This window comes from Talpa occidentalis, unplaced genomic scaffold (genome assembly GCF_014898055.3).
Source record: "Talpa occidentalis isolate TD23 unplaced genomic scaffold, MPIMG_talOcc4v2.1 talOcc4.8, whole genome shotgun sequence".
NCBI lineage: Eukaryota > Metazoa > Chordata > Mammalia > Eulipotyphla > Talpidae > Talpa > Talpa occidentalis.
In genome coordinates, this window is record NW_023605194.1 from 53,254,433 (window position 1) to 53,271,228 (window position 16,796).

The 16,796-nt window shown below is 32.2% G+C and overlaps 1 protein-coding gene across 8 annotated transcripts in view; it reads right to left on the reverse strand.

Annotated features, from left to right (window-relative positions):
- Window positions 1-16,796, reverse strand: part of PHYHIPL (phytanoyl-CoA 2-hydroxylase interacting protein like) — a 51,164-nt gene that overhangs the window by 22,670 nt on the left and 11,698 nt on the right. For 4 of the 8 annotated variants that reach the window (XM_054690716.1, XM_054690717.1, XM_054690718.1 and 1 more), the window contains exon 2: window positions 16,541-16,612. The exons of the other annotated variants lie outside the window; for them this stretch is intronic. The gene's annotated coding sequence lies outside the window, so the exon portion shown is untranslated. The remainder of the gene's footprint in view (window positions 1-16,540; window positions 16,613-16,796) is intronic. 8 annotated transcript variants of the gene reach the window in all.

The following is a 16,796-nucleotide window of genomic DNA, read 5'->3' on the forward strand; positions in this document are numbered from 1 at the left end:
ACTACAGCTACCTTATCATAGTTGCTCTAGAACTATCTGTATTGTTTTGGCCAAATCACTTAACCTTCCTGTTTCCTCATTTGTAACATAAGATAACTGGTCTGTATTAAATTCTCTTTAAAGAACTCCCAACTACATACTTGATTATCAGACTTTTCCCAAATGGAATATTCCTAGGCTTCCTGATTTGGAACAGTATTTTAAATCACCTCATGATCAAAGTAAATGTATCTTCATATCCAGGAAGTAAAAATGTTCTTACACTATTTCCTTGCAATAGGATAATTAATTGGTGGTATCCTGAATGGAGTAGGAAAAGAAACTTAGCATCTGCTCCAAGTTGTCTTAGTGACATCCTGTATGGCCCCAGCTAGATCACTAACTTCTCTTGAACATAAATTTACCCTCTTTAAATTGAGGGGACTTGTCAATTTCTGTTTTTGTTTGTTTTAGTGGTGATTTATTTTTGTTCTTGATCTGAAAAAAAGCAGAACTGATCTAATTTGACTTAAAAGTTGCCTATGCCAATCTTTTTACCATTTGATAGCATTAAATCCTCAACAAGGACACCCAGGGGGAGATAAGAGTGGGAGTAGAAAAGAGGCTTATCTTTGTTTTGTTAGTTATTAGCAATTTAGCGCAAAAATGATGTGAAGAGTCAGAATCTGCATTAAACTTAGGTCTGAACTGATTCTATCCTTCCTTTTCCTCACCACTAGAGAACAAATACAAATTGTTTACATAATCCTAGTCTCTGTTTTCTCAATTTACCTGTCTCTTTATTATTTTTATATGATTTCCTAATATCTGTGTTTTGTATTTAACAGTTTGTAGTCAACTATACACTATCAGGAAGATATATATTTTAAGAATTGTTACATGATTCTAAAAATGTATCTACTCATTATTAACATCAACTAAAATTTCCTGACTCATCCTTGTTCACCCAGTGTATTTAGTAATCTTAAATAATTGATCCATAAGGAAAATTCATTTAATTGACATATATGAAGATACTTCCATGCAGTAAAATGAGTATTAATTATCAAGTTTAAAACTTTTTGTAAAATAGTACTCACTATCCATTAAAAATAAAAACTTTACATTTAAGGAGATCCAATTAATGTAATGTTGTGAGTTAAAGAAACAATAGAGGATGGACCAGTTTGGGGTATGTAAAATAAACCACTTTCATGAAGCTCTAGACTAGTTAGTGTACCACATTTTAATTTATTTGTTCCCACCTGGGCAACTAAAGGCAGCACTTGAATTATAGGAAACATATTGATGGATACTCTCTCTCTCTCTCTATATATATAGAGAGAGTGTGTATATATATATTATACTATTATACACACACACACTATTATATAACAACATAACTTAGCTATATAAAAAAATACCAACTGGAACAAGACAAAGTATTAGCATTAATTCCTTCCTCTTTATTTCCTTGAGTTTCTTTTAATTATTTTTTAAAATAGCACTTTATTATTTATTTATTAATACGCTCAGAAAACAATGCCTACCTGATTAAGGGACACCAAAAATTCTTTCAAAATACAGCGCCAGATAAGTTCAAGAAAATTATACAACATGATGTATAAATAGCTGCCCCCTGAAGTATATATGGCATACAAAATCTATACAGCTGAACTATAAAAGATGGGTTTTAATGAAGTTAATGAAGCTTAATATATAGGGGCTCTCATTTGCATGGTCCATTCCATGGAAAGTATAGATATATTTTTCCTCTTTAAAGAAACATATTTATGTATTTATTTATTCATCTATTTATTGAGGTAACACTGGTTTATAATACTGTATATAATTTAGGGGAACTGGTCCACTTCAGATAGGGAATTATATATTCCTCCAAAGCAGGTATAAATGTTTTTGAATGTATATATGAATATCAATAAATACAGTATTCTAAATGTATTTTCTTTTCCTAATGATTTCCTTAATAACATTCTTTTCTCTTAGCATATTTTATTGTAAGAATACAGTGAAGAATACATAAACTGTATGTAATATTTGTTAATCAACTGTTTATGTTATCAGTAAGAATTCCAGTAAACAGCAGGCTATTAGGGATTTTGGGAAGTCAAAAGTTAAATATGGTTATATTTTCAACTGTACAAGGGTCGGCAACCCTAACCCTCGCTCCCTGTTCAAGGATCAACTATATATACACACAACAAAATGATTACTATGGTCAAGCTAGCTAACATCATTTCTTTATAGTTACTATTTTATTTTTTTGTATTATGAGAACACTTATAATCTACTTTCCAAATAAATTTCCAATATTTGATCAGTGTTATTATAGTTATATAATATATGTTATTTAGATTTATTCTTCCTATACATCTACATCTTTATACCTTTGACCAGTATTTCCATTTCCCATAGCCCTGTCCCTGGTAACCACCATTCTATGCATTCAACTTTTTTAGATTTCACATATAAATAGGATCACATCTATATTTTCAAAATGTGTCTATTTTGTCATAAAGTCCTCCAGGTTTATCTGTTATTGCAAACAGCAAGATCTCCTTAAAGGTGGAATAATATCCCACTCATATATATATATATATATATATATTATATCATCTATATAAAGTGTATATATTATTGCTCATTCATTCATCTGTTAACAGACATATACATATTTTGGCTATTGTGATTAAAACTAAAATAAAAAAAAACTTGGGAATACAGATGTCTCCTCTCTGTACCACAAGAGGAATTTCTGGGTCAAATGGAAACAAGAGCAATCAGACCAAGAGAAGAAATAAAAGGCATCTTTAATCAGAAAAGAAGAAGTGAAATTCATTATAGATTAAGGTGATTCATTATGTAGAAAACCTTAAGGATTCTACCAAGAAGCTGTCTTAACAAATAAAATCAGTAAAGGATACAATATAACCTACAAAAATCAGGTACATTTCTTTACACCAACAGTGATTAATTTTGAAAAGCTATAATAACATAAAAAAGAATAATATACTTAGGGATAAATTTAGACAAAAATGAAAGATCTATACATTGAAAACTATAAAACATGGATGAAAGAAATTGAAGAAGACAAATAAATGAAAAGTCATGGTCACGGATCACAAGAATTAATGTTGTTAAAATGTCCACATTCCCCCAAATGAAATGAAGATTCAACATAATACCTATTAAAATTGCATGCATTTTTCACAGAAATAAGAAACAAATCATAAAATTCATATGAAATTAAAGAGCACAAATAACCAAGGCAATCTTTAGAAAGAACAGAGTTGGAAGAATCTTGATTTCAAGTTATTTCACAAAGCTATATTATGGTACTAAAATAGACTCAAAAAACCAATGGAATAGAATAGAGAGTGCAGAAATAAATTCATACATTTGCAGTTAGCTAATTTTTGACAAAGGAACAAAGAATACCTAATGAATAAAGGATGATCTCTTCAATAAATGCTGCAGAGGAAACTACATAAATGCAAAAGAATGAAAATTACACTGTATACAAAAATCAATTCAAAATGTTTCCAAGATTTATACATGATACTTAAGACTGTTAAACGCTTAGAAGAAAAGACAGGGATAAAGATGCATGGAATTGGCCTTGGCAGTGATATTTTGGATGTGACACCAAAAGCTCAGGCAACAAAATAAAAAACAAGTGGGATGACATCAAACTGAAGTTTCTGCACAGTAAAGAAAATAACAAAATGAAAGGGCAACCTACAAATTGCAAATATACATCTGATACAGGGTTAATAATCACATTACAACATATAAGTAGCTTATAGAACTCAGTATTTTAAAAAGTAATTTTATTAAAAACAAGAAATGGACCTGATGAGACATTTCCCCAAGAATTATAAATACAGACTGCCCACAGGCAAGTAATGAAAAGGCATGCAATATCAGTGATCATTATGGAAATGCAAATCAATGCTACAATGAAATATAATTTCACAACTGTTAGGATAACATTATTAGAAAGATAAAAGGATAAGTGTTGGAGAGGATGTGGAAAAAGGGAATCCTTGTATACAGCTGATAGAAACGAAAATTGGTATAGTCATTATGAAATAGTGTGGGGTTTTTTTCAAAAAGTAGAAGGTATTCTTCAAAATTGATCTAAGCCACATCTCTAAAAGCCTGCGATGATGACTCCAGGGTCTATGGACAGCTTCTCTCAGAACTCTTACAGCATGTTGTCAGTATTGTTCTACTCCATATCTACATTGTGTAGGCTTTGGTATCAGATAGGGTTTTGGTATTTTTGTTTTTGGTATTTTTGTCACTGATAGTTCTGTGATCTTGGAGAGATTACTTAAATATATTCAAGTTATTCAAATCCAAAAAGAAAAATGGGGGAAGGATACCTACTACATCAGGAAAGGTGAATTTACCAGGAAGTTAATAAAGCTTAAGCTTTAAGGGCTCTTCTCTTGTACTTTTTAAGCACTCTATTTCTCTATCCTTAATTTTGTGTTGTTTTTCCAAAATAGGGTACCTAAAATTGTATAAACTTTAGGCACCACAAAATTTGGCTCTATCCCTGCTTGTCTAAGAAAAACACAAGCCAATATGAAAATCCAAAATGTTCAAAACAAGAACAGCTACTTAAGCAACAATCTTTAGCCTATGGACTTGGATGACTCAGCATGGAGAGTAGAACCTTTGGGTCTGATTTTAATGAACCTTATGTTAACATTTGAAAAATAATCTTTGAGGAGGCAACTGAGTGAAAAGAGAATTTCACTTTGGTCTCAGTCCAAGGTCAGAAAGGCTTCTGCTTGCACCATTTCTGAATATCTGGATACAAAGGATGAAATATTTCTTCTGGTAAATGCCTTTATAAGAACTGTTTCTCAAATGAAGGTAAGAGTGATGCAAAGCTATTATATCTATTTAGTAGGAAGTGACATACATTCAGTTTTCCTTATGTTTTGATTATGAATCAGAAATATCTCAGTTATTCAAATATTATTTTTAAAATTGAATGATTTATAAAAGAGAGTTTTTTATCTGACTCCTTACTATGATACACAGAACTTTATTCACAAGCATTTAAAAGTATAAAATACACTGATAATCTACTAATATCACATGTATCAGTATGCACAGAAACAAAATATTTTAAGAGCAAATATTACCTTGAAATACAAACAGCACAATTATATTTTATACAGAAAATAAAGAAAAAAACATGTACACTTTTCTCTGCAGTAGAAATTTTAAAAAATGAAATTTAAAAACATACAATATTTGTTTTTGACAAGTTACTTATTCATTTTACTTCATTCCAATTTTCACCAGCAAGTATGATTGCAAACACTAGAGAAGCTATTGCATTATAAAGTATTTTCTTTCAAGACAGAGCTCTATTTGTATTCAGAGCATTGTTATAAAATTGATCAACACACTGTAATTTATCTTCCTAAATAAAAAGAATAGACTGGCACCCCCTCACTCAAATTCACCATATACTTGAAAACTAAAATGTGTCTTGGTTGCAAATGATGTGCTTTTGTAAAAGGTAGCTTAGTATGCTATAACGTCACTTCAAGGTTATGAAAAGGCAAGAGCAGATCTCCACAAGTAAATACAAAAATTTTGAGGTTTAGAGTCTCCTTCCAAGAATAGTAAACTAAAATACATATTACAAGCTCTTTTCTTCAGGTATATAGTTAGAAGGCTAGATAACCTTCCTGTACAATAGACATTTGCTGAAAGTTGAAGTGCAAGAGAATTTAACTATGAATCAATGAGACACTACAGTTAATGCTTTCAAGGAGCTGACAATACAATCTAGTGTATATTTATACATGCACATATATATTTATAGATACACTTATATGATTATTCATATTTATATATGCTTATACATGTTTTTTTAAGGCAAATCACCTGAGCACACATAAGTAATCTCTCCAAGATCACAGAACTAGTAGTGACAAAGATCTCAAAGCCTTATATATATTCAAAGCCCATACAGTATAAATATAGAGTAGAACTGAAGAACTGTGGGCTATACAGAACTAACAGAAAGTGCTATAAGAGTTCTGAAAAAAGTTATCTATAGATCCTGGAGTCATCAGCATAGGCTTTTAGAGATGTGGCTTTAGATCAATTTTGAAGAATATATTCCTCTTTTTGAAGAAACTCCACACTGTTTCTCCTTGTTACTTTTACAGTTTCATTCTCTAATTTTTTTCTTAAAAAAAAAAAAAAATATATATATATAGGGCCTCCCCTGGTGGTGCAGTGGTTGAGCGCTGGGTTGCAAGGCTGCCCACAGCCTCTGCAGCACCAGTTCGATCCCCAGCCACCGGCGAGGGTCCCACAAAAAAATAAAAAAATTCATGTATGTTATGTACTAAAAAAAATAAAATATATATATATATATTTACATCATTGTTCATTTTTGTACAATACATGCTTTCTCCTCTCAGGTGTAGTCCCCATAAAATTCCCACCACCAATTCACCTGTCTACCATCACCATTGTCCCCTGTGCTCTTTTGATCCCTCTGCTTTCCTCCTCCCTTGCAGAATGGCACTGATTTATAGTGGCCTGCTAATTTTGTTTATTTATTTATTTATTATTATTATTTTCCTGATCTCTTACTTGGTTCCCCTATAGTCCTCCTATAAGTGAAACTATCTGATATTTTTCTTTTTCTTTCTGACTCATTTTGCTAAATGTTTAAATTTTTGATACATAAGGACTTTATGTTACAGAGTATGAATCTATTTTAATTTTTTATCTAGTTGACTCTCTTGGTACAACATCATTAATTGAATAACCCATTTCTTTATTAGAAATATCACCATTTATTGAGTCCAGAGGCAGAGCAGGGGTTTCCTATAGGAAAAGGGTCAGTGACAATGGCTGAGAGCATCCAATGACAATGGCAGTACCTGAAACAGACTATTTTTGTAGCAGAATCTTAGCTGTGTTGCATCCTTTGTTTTCTGTTCAGCGCATATCCTCTAGCTTTAACATTAAGGGTCACCTGAAATTTTTCCAATTTATTTGTACTTTGATTTTTAAATCAAGGTAGTCTTGGCTATTTGTAGCAAAGAACCTAGCTAGACAACTGATTTGCTCCCACAATTTAATAGGAAGTATTCCCCAAATAGCAGCCATTGAGTCGGCACTACATTCTATGACTGAAACATGTCCATTATATAATTATCAGAATTTTCTGAACTAACTCTAGTAACCAACTCTTATCGTGTATCATTAAACATGAAATTATATCACCCCATTATTCTTATATTTTTCTTTTCAGAGAATAATCATAGCTACAGTTGGTTATTCTAAAATTTAATATATATTTAATATATATTATATAAATTTTATTTATAAAATTATATAAATTTTCAATATATTTTCCCTCAAGCTTTCAAAGACAGCATGGGATGATAAAGCAAAGCAAGCAGGACAATTAGGTTAGAAAAAGAGGAGAAATGGCAGGAAATAAGGCTGGATTAGGAGATAAGGGCCAATTGTCGAGGGTTTTTTTTTTAATGTTAGAGTTAATATTTAATAACATGGACAAGAAGCAACCCCTAAGTAATTATGAGTAGCAAATCACATGATAAAATGCTATCCTAGAAGGATCCTTGGTAGATCCTCTGGCAGCACTTAACAGAGTACAGGAGCACAGGAGATTATCTTTTTTTCTTAAAAAGCCCTTTCATCCAAATCGATTGAGGAGCTTATTATACATTATACACAGTCTTCTGCAAATTATTAATCAAAAGCTATACTTTGGAACCATACACAGAAAGGCATATCACTGCCAATTAATTTATAAAATGTATAGTATAAGTTGACAGGAAATAGGGATATAAAATTGTTTTATCAACTGTCATTTTGAAAATGATATAGGCAACAAATGTGGTTTCTAAGGAAATCTAATAGACTAAGTAACTGAAATACAATATATCATTAATTTATAATCTATAATAATTAACTTGATAAGCAAATAAATCCACAATTAGAAAATTGCTGTATTATTTGGAACACACACAGGCTATGTACCATATAATCTTAAGTGTTACACTGGAATGAATCTATTATTTAAAAAAAACAAACTACAGGGTCTGTGGTTACTTAGGGATAAACTTCACTAACAGCTTGATTTTATCTCTATGGAAACAAAAATATAAGCCCCTTTTGAGAAAAGAAAAATATATAATCAGAAATATGAATCTCACTTTAGAAAAGGAATCAGACTTTATGAAAGACAAACTATAAACAAAATCACTTGATCGATAAAGTATTGTGGTTTATTCCCATTCTTTGTTGTAAGGTAGTTAAATTTACACTTAATTAAATGAAAGATCTATTTATGATATTCTTAAATAAGGTTGGTTAGCTGTGATCTCTGTTGTTTTAGCTTAAGGACAGGCCTCACCAAGATGATTCACCTTGGCATGCAGGTTATTTTGAGCTAACGTCATAAGGCCTTGCAAGTAATAGTAACAGTTTACTAATAGCATTACCTTAAATCCATAGAAGAATGAAAATTAGGATTATTATCCAGATAAGGGCTGTCTCCAGAAACAACCTTTCTATAAATGAAATCTATGCATATGGCAAGGCAAACATCCAGTTACAGAGCATCTGGTTTTTGCTAAATGAGTCACTCTTTCCTCTCCTTGAAGTCCCAGGTCCCTATTCCACTTTTTAACTCAAAATATAAACTTCCTTTTTGTCCTATTTAATCCAAAGTTTATATTCATGTAGTGCTCCACATGTATGTAATTAAACTTGGTCGCATATTAATCTGTTTGATGTTTTGATTACTTGACCAGCTCAAGAAGAACCTGGAAGAGAAGGAGAAAATTTCCCCTCCATCCTCACTAGCCTTTGGTTCGCTAGAAGACTATCTTTCTGTGTTATTTTACTAAATAAGCCGTCATTACTTATTTGAAATGTCAGCTAATATGATAATGTCTCCTGTCATGTTTTCCATAATTTTGGATGTCATAAAGCATGATTAGTACAGGAGATAAACTATACTTTTGTTTAATTACTTAAAATGTAATAACAGCATGAACTAACAGGTACATTTATCCTTTCCTTGAGTCTTTGGATTCAGTTTTCCAAAAACTACTAGAAGAAGTAAATAAAACATAACCCAAACTGGAACAGCTTTTAGTTAACTGGTAGCTTTTGTAATTATTTCTCTCTTTATGCAGTAAACAAGTTTGACTTAAATAAAAGTGTTTCTGTGTTTCTAAACCTAAAAACAACATGGAGTTTTTGTCATGAGGCTTCACTGATCTGCTGAATTTATAGAACTAGTCTGTCTTCACACAGAATTTTTAGGTGAATACTGAAAAAAAAAAAAAAGATTGAGATACAGGGTGGATTATATTGTGGACAGTAAATATACACTTAAACATATTTATATCACTTGTCCCCTCACATGATACCATGTACCTTAACAGTAACAGAATTTAAATGGTAGCTTAGTCATCAATTTTCATATTTTAATGTTAATTTAAGATACAATTTTCTAGCACGTTTAGGATATTTTAAATTCAACATTTGTAATCTTAAAGGCATATTAATGGCTTATTTCTTTTACCTATTTTAGTTCTTTTTACTAAATTTTTCTGAAGTTTTTTTTTTTTTAAGTTTTTTTTTTTAATTTATTTATACAAACACTGGGTATAGAGTCAGAAGCGCAGGAGGGTGAGAGAATTCACCAGAGCCAGAGCAGGAAACAGAACAGGCAGACTGACGAAATATACTTTTGAGGGGAGCAGTGGGGGCAGCAGGAGAGGTCTGTGCACCATGTGGGACCCTCGCCGGTGGCCGGAGATGGAACCGGAGCTGCAGAGGCTGCCGGCAGCTTCGCAGCCCAGCGCTCAACCGCTGTGCCACCAGGGGAGGCACTGAAGTTGTTTTTTTGACATAACCATATATACATTCTATAAACTATATTCTATGTCCATATAAAGACTTTCATGAAATTTGACTTTGATGCAGATTTCTATAAAAAGCAATGAAGCCATTTAAGCCTTTTTTGCTCTCTTTCCAGTCAAAGGAAAGGAATTCCTACGTAAATAGCTAAGAAATGTAACCCTACCTACTGCCTACTGTGTAATACCTACATTCCACAGAAGTTGAGCTACTATGCTGTAGCTTTTGTTAATGTGGTCTTGACTTTGTACAAAATTATGATATGTAAACAGCTAAAATTGCAAAATAAGAATATAATAACAAAAATTTGAAAACTCATGTATGAATTGTACCTATCGTTGATTTTGTTTTGTATAATGGTAGTTTGGTTAAGAGCATGAACTTTGGATTTAAAGAATGCTGATTCAAATCCTGACCCTGACTCTGCTATTTACTATGTAACATGAGAGAGTTTATAATGTCAATCATCCTTGACTTTCACATCTGAAAAATGGAAAAGTTTGAATTAGATAATTTTAAAGGTATTCTCTAGCTCTAAACTTATTTCCTTAATTCTGGTTATAAACTGTAATAGTACTTAAAAGTATCAAAGAACCAACTGGTATAAAACAGTATCAGCACAAGGACACACACACACAGACACAGACACACACACACATATTCATACACATGCACCTCCGTAACTAAATAATACAAATCAGCTAGCAAGAATTATTTTGGTGTTATTAATCTGAACAATAATACTTAAATTTGCCTCTTAAACATTCATGTGATGATAATACTACTTCCATTCTTTACATCCTTCTTGGCTAACAATGTGATAAAGTTAAATTGGGATAACTTTTAAAATTGTCTCTTTAAGGTCTGGCATACTTTCTTCTCTGATCTAACCTCTGATAACTCCAATTCTTACTCTCATTGGTCATAACTAAGCTTTTGTTGTAGCGATTCCTTATACATGGCTAATTACTATCTATTTCTTTTATCTCACCCTTATAGCCACTGTCTTCAGGGCGTTTTCCTTCCTAGTCTCTACTCATCCTGCAAATTGTTTTACTTTACTCCCCTGATGCACCCCCAGCCCCCAAGTAAGTTAGGAGACCTTTCTACATATTTCTTCATTAGACAAAAAAGAATAAATGATGAAACTTCAATCTGCAAATAAAGATTCAAATTTGTATCTTTAAAGTATCAAGGCTCAGATTCACCCTCAATATTTAATTTATAATTTTGAAAAATAGTAAGTTTTAAATTTCATTATTCAGAGACTGAAACTGGAAGGCAAAGGCTTTAACAACATTCTGATTCTTCAAAATCACTGTATCACAGTAGGTATGGTGGCACCTTCTAAAAATAAGAAAGCAGAGGGCCTCCCCGGTGGCGCAGTGATTGAGTGCTGGGTTGCGAAGCTGCCCGCAGCCTCTGCAGCACAGGTTTGATCCCTGGCTACCTGGCGAGGGTCCCACATGGCGTGCAGACCTCTCCTGCCACCTGCTGCTCCCCTCAGCAATGTACTTTGGTCCCTCTGCCTGTTCTGTTCCCAGCTCTGGCTCTGGTGAATTCTCTCACCCTCCCGCACTTCTGACTGTACCCAGTGCTTGTATAAATAAATAAATAAATAAATAAATCTTAAAAAAAATAAAATAAAATAAAATAAGAAAGCAGATATAATATAGATCCAGTTCTACTTATGCCTACTCTTCCTCTGTGCTTCCTCCCACAAGAGGATACAAATGCAAATAAAGCCCCAGACACAACCCTAAGTAGTTAGCAACAAAAACACAAATGCAACTGTACTTGACAGGATAAAGTAAAAAGCAGTAAATATAACGTGCAAGGGGGCCTCCCTGGTAGTGTAGGGGTTAAGTCTCAGAGCCAAGGCTGCTGCCTGAGTTCAATCCTTGGCCAGGAAGCTAACCCACATAGGCACAGCGGACCTCTCCTGTCTTGACCACTGCTCCCCTCTGCAGTGTATTTCAGTAGATCTGCCTGTTCTGCTCCCTTCTCTGTCTCTGGTGGATCCTCTCACACCCCCATACCTCTGGCCTACACCCCCATTCTTCTATGCACAAATGAAAATAAATCTTAAAAAATATATAATGTGCAAGAAGAGCACAAAAGAATTTTGGAAATAGAATAAATGTGAATGACTGAATAAAGAGAAACTAACTATTTTAAGACTGAATTTAAAAGAAAGCAGGCTCTTGAATTGTCAGTGATCCAGCAAGTACAGGGATCCTACAGAAGAAGGAAGTAAAGTCTTAGGTGAAAGACAATAAATCTGGTAGCAAATCCAAAATATTGATAGAAGATATGGGTAAACTGTAGGAGAAGAGTAAAAGTAGGGGAAAGTGTGGTACAATGATTTGTATGATGTTAAGCAATATGCTTCACGCTTGGTATGATGCTGGAAGGAACACACATGAAATGTAGATGAAAAAAATGGTCAGCTGAGTAGTGAGCCAGGTAACCTGGTTAACTGTGTGGTAAATACCCAAACTAAATGATCCTAAAAGAGAGAAAATTGTAATCATGCTCATGAAAGTACACAAATGCATTGAATTTGAATTAAGGTACTTAACAGGGAAGATAGATGCTGAAAATCTATTTTCAAAGAGTACTTTTTAGAGCAAGACAAAGATGTGACTGGAAGAGGGAATAATAATGTGTAGATCATCAAGGAGATTTTCAGTCATTCAATTATAAAGTTGTAACAGATAAAATCAGATTACAGTACTAAAGAGAAGAAATTCAAAGAATATTTGTTTTTTTTTTTTAATAGAGAATCATTCTAGGTCAATGTTTGGGGAGTTGGGGAGGATAATGAAAACATCTTTTGGAAAAGAAGACTATTAATGGGAATAGCACGATGTTTCTTAATTTGTAGTATATTTTAGTTCTTTAATGAGTACCTAAATTGAGATTTCATATATACAACTAAAATTTTTTTCTTTTGGTCTCCTGAGTACCAGGAGTTCATTTAATTTGCTTCACAACACATCATGTTAAAAAGTACATTTCAGAATTTTTTTGATAAAGTGTATATAGTTATGTTTCAATCATACTATCCTTTTAATATTAAGTGAATTTTATTATAGATATACTTGTATGAAAAGATGTGTAAAAACAGAATATAATGAAATTTGTTCTTAAAATTTTTGATCTTGTATCTCTATATAAAAAAAATTCAGTGTTCTCATAATATAGGTACAGTCATTTCTTGGAAATAGTATATATATACTACTGTTCTAATATTTTAAGAAGAATGTAGAATATGAACAAACTAGACATTTTAAATATTTTTAATATATTTTTAACACTAAAAAGTATGAGATTTAATTCTCTGATAATTTTATTTTAGCACTGTGATGCAGTAGTTCAGATGATCAGTTTTATTTTTTAATTTTTTTTAATTTTATTTTTATATTCCCCATACATTTGCATCCCCCTTATTTTGAACCTAATCCCTCCTTTCTCCGCCCCCCACCCCCCATAGAGTGTCTCTGGTTCATAGTTGTTTGTTGATTTTGATATTTTCTTTCTTATAGTTATTCCTTTTCCTGGTCCCTTATTTAAGTTTTCTAGATTCCTGCTATGAGTGAGACCATCCAGGAGATGATCAGTTTTAAATTTGACTTAGATACTTGGTTTCAAGTGCTATGACAGTTGGAAAAGATATCCTACAAGAAAGGGTTCACTGGAATGGATAAAGTGCATCTGTAGTTATCTTACTAAACACCAACATTTTTCATTTCTCAATTTCATATATCAGTTATAAAGAGGTACCCTGCACACATACAGTTTGATAAATCAAGTATATAATATATATATGTGTACCCTACACACATACAGTTTGATAAATCAAGTATAATATATATATATAGGTATGGTTAATAAAACTTATTTTTTCTTATTTTAGACAAGATAGAAAAATTAATATAAATTCTACTACTTTCTTCCGTAGCTCAGTGATTATCTTACATGACTTCTGGGGTTCATACAAACACTCATAGCATTTGCAAAACATACATATCACTTTGGAAAGTCCTTACATTGTAAAAACATTAAGGCATATGATTTTCCCATAAAAAATAACAATACAACAGAAAAACATAAGCAAGCTATTCACATATCCTTAATGATAATGCAAGACAATAAAAGTCACTTTAAGAGCAATTAAATTCTGGCACTATAATACATTATTTTATTCCTTACAATGCTAGTACAGCAAATTTAGTCAATGCAAGAATCTTGCAAAACTACTTTTTAATTGAACAAAGACAATTCTGAGTAAAATCCTTTTTCTCCTTCCTGTTTTTTTTTAATATTTATTTTAGTTATTTATGCATACAAAAGCTGGGGTGTAGGCCAGTGGTGTGGGAGGTGAAAGGATTCACCAGACATAGTAGGGAACAGAACAAGCAGATCTACTGAAATACACTGCTGAGGGGAGCAGAGAGAGAGACAGGAGAGGTCTGCTGCGCCATGTAGGTTAGCTCTCTGACCTGGGATGAAAAGCATGCTGCAGTGGCTACCAATAGCTTGATAGTGCTGAGACTTAACCCCTTGCGCCACCAGGGACCCCTTTCTGTTTTCTTCCATCATACACTGAGTTTTCTAAGGAATCACTTTATATTTTAAAACATTATTTTTGACATTTCATAAGAGTTCTGTCTGCAAAAAAAATTAAAAATATTACTAGAAATGTTGGACCACAAGCTTTGCAAACTCATAAGCACATGGTACAAATGCAACATTCTAAAGTGCATTTGAAATTCAGTTGTCAGAAAAGTTACAATTTAGCTATCATTAACATGGCTTATATATAAATAAAGGTAAAAATGTTAAAGATTTGAATTTCCAATGACTACTATATAATTCCCTTTATGGAAACTTTAGGCAATTTAAGAAACCATTATTTAAGACAATTTAGTTTGTATTACATTTTATTGTCATTTTGCCTTTGTAAATTTCTTCTAAAGGAAACAAGAGCATTATAAAAATGACAGAGAACACGATTGCAGGGAAAATAATATTTCCCTGATTAACATATTTTATAAGTTTAGATTTCCTATTTCAGATTTCCTTAAGGGCAACTTACATGCATTTTAAAGTGCAACTTACATGCATTTTAGTGCACATTATCTGTACAAAATAGTGTAACACATGTATCCGGGGAAATATTTAAGATTTTAATTAAAATGTTAATACATGATAATGAAACTAAGTGCTCTTTGTATGTCAGAAAGTTAAAATTGTAAAGTATTAAAAATGAGGGCAAAAAAAAATCTAGAAAAAAATTGTTCAAATCATTATGAGACCAGAGAAGAAACTATTCAGTGGTGGAGATCCTTATGAAGTTTTTAGAAATATTTGCAGAGCTCTTAGAAATGTTTATATGAATGAAGATGCAATTCTAAAAGACATGGTGTAGAATGATTGTGGTGGGCAGATTCATTTGGGATATTACTTGAACCTGATTACTTGAAACTCAAATTTTATAATTGTAAATGTTACTTATTATAAATGATATATCATTAATTATATCAGAATTTGAGTGAGTAAAGCTTTTAGCAAAACAAGTGATAAAAAGAACAAGTTTCAGACCAACTGCATTTTAGTCATTAGGTTTCCTCATTGAAAAAAAAAATCAGGGGGGCCTCCCCTGGTGGCACAGTGGTTGAGCACTGAGTTGCGAGGCTGCCCGCAGCCTCTGTGGCACCAGTTCGATCCCCGGCCACTGGCGAGGGTCCCACAAAAAAAAAAAAAAAAATCACTAAAATAACAAGCTAATTAAAGTTGCAGGAAAATTAACATCAGATACAATGAACTGCACCACAAGAAAATATATAAAAATAGGTTCAAACAATCAATCTTAGCACAGCTTGAAAAAATTATATAAAATCTCTATTATAATGGAAAGTTTAAGCTTAAACATGAATCTGAAAAAAAAATTAAGTGTAAAAAAGTCTGACTTATTTAAATTAGCATTCAACAAACATCCTAGTAAACATCAAAATTAGCAGTTCAAAGTCAAAAGAAAATCTTGGACATATGTTCAGTATGAAAAAGCCTTCACCAAGCTACAGTATTTCAATAGCTTTACTGGAGATTTTATTTATCCTTTAAGCTCCAATATCATTATCTTTGTGCTGATTTGAATTCTAACAGTTAATTTATCTTATGTACTTGACTATGTGGTCAAGGAAGGAAAAATTACTAGTGTATTTCCATAGTAAGCAAACAAAAAAGCATGCACTTAATTCTCTTGTGTCAAATAAAAGGAGAGAAACCCATCAAATACAGAGCTTTGGTCAATTATATTTCTCACATGTTAACTACACCAACCAACCAGACCCAAGCATAATTCAATTATTTAAAAAATATTTTCAATGTTTCTTTTAGACACCACAAAAAAAGGTATCGACATTCTAATTTATGTACTTGAATGAGCAGTTCAACAGTTGTCTTAGATCTAAAAGATTGGCTAAAAAATGAAGAAACACACTTGATAAAAGAGAAATAAGAAAAATTCCATAAAGCCAACTGAAAAGGACTACTGAATTTTCACTTTTTGTGTACAACCAACCTTCCTTGTCAGACACAGATGAATATTTCTACTAGCCTTCTGGATGTTTCCATGTAGATACTCCAAAAACATCTGAAACAGGATATTATTTTATAGCTTGTTATTAAGGCTATTCCTTCATAATCCCTACCACCACCAATTTCTACTTTTTGTTGTAAATTGTACCTAATCTCCCTATCTAGCAAATTTAACCATCATCAACAACTCCATTTTCATATATTATGCTTCTGGTTTAATCAAAGTTGACTGATTTTTG